Here is a 994-nt window from a genome sequence, read left to right as displayed (position 1 = left end):
TGCCTTTGGACAATAACCATCTATATACAGATGCTGTTTAGATTTTATCATAGGCATTTGTGTTAGGCTAAAAGAGTTGGTATGCCGCTATTTGTATTACATAAAAAATTATTAATTTTTTATTCATCATACACCTGAGAATTTAAATTGCCAATCTCTTCAGCCCGATGAAACCAATCTGTGAAATCACAAAGCTTGCATCCTTTTACCAGCAAAAGAAATTGGTCCAGTCAAAGGAATTGCCTTACAGAAGTTTTTGTTTAATTCTTTGGGAATTACAACATTTTTTGCAGACGAAAAATATATTGCATTAAGTCCTGGAAAATAAATTCTGTTTGTTTTATATACAATCCTAGGCTATTTAATCCTTGACGAGGCAAATCTCCCAGGGCATTGTTACTTATTTTATTACACCATTCTTGTGCAACTATGAATCCACCCTAAACTTGAATTGCCTTGTTCAGCATATAGTAGTGATATGTGAAAGTTGCAATTCTTGAGCTTCAGATCAGTCAGGAAATACTAATGCTAAAGCTATGCTAGTCTGAGCCAAAGCTCAATGGGCGCTGGTGCATGTTCTGGAGTCTACAAGCTTCTCCATTCCCCATTGTGTGCTCACAACCACAGCTGTGTGGACAGATTGCATGTACGCATGAGCAAAACATAACTGTATTCCGGAAACAGCTTCACTTAGTCATGCTAAAAAAATCGGCTTTGATGCACTTTTTCTTAGGAACAGTTCAGCATATGTACAGATAACGTGTGAACAATCTCATTGCCCGATAGTGGCTTCACTTGCGTGAAGTGGGAATCGCACAGAAATCGCCACGTAAATGTCGTTCTTCCTTGCATGGAATATAAAATTGCTCTCAGCAGGAGATATGTGCAGCTCCCTTCTGCACAACAGCCTGAAGAATGGATGCATGTGTGAGGCTCTCCCAATTCTTCTGAATCCTCTGTCCAAGAATCTTTCCAGGTTGTGGGGTCAAAGGTG

Source organism: Podarcis vaucheri (genome assembly GCF_965113315.1).
Source record: "Podarcis vaucheri genome assembly, chromosome: 10".
NCBI lineage: Eukaryota > Metazoa > Chordata > Lepidosauria > Squamata > Lacertidae > Podarcis > Podarcis vaucheri.
This window is presented reverse-complemented; position numbering follows the sequence as displayed.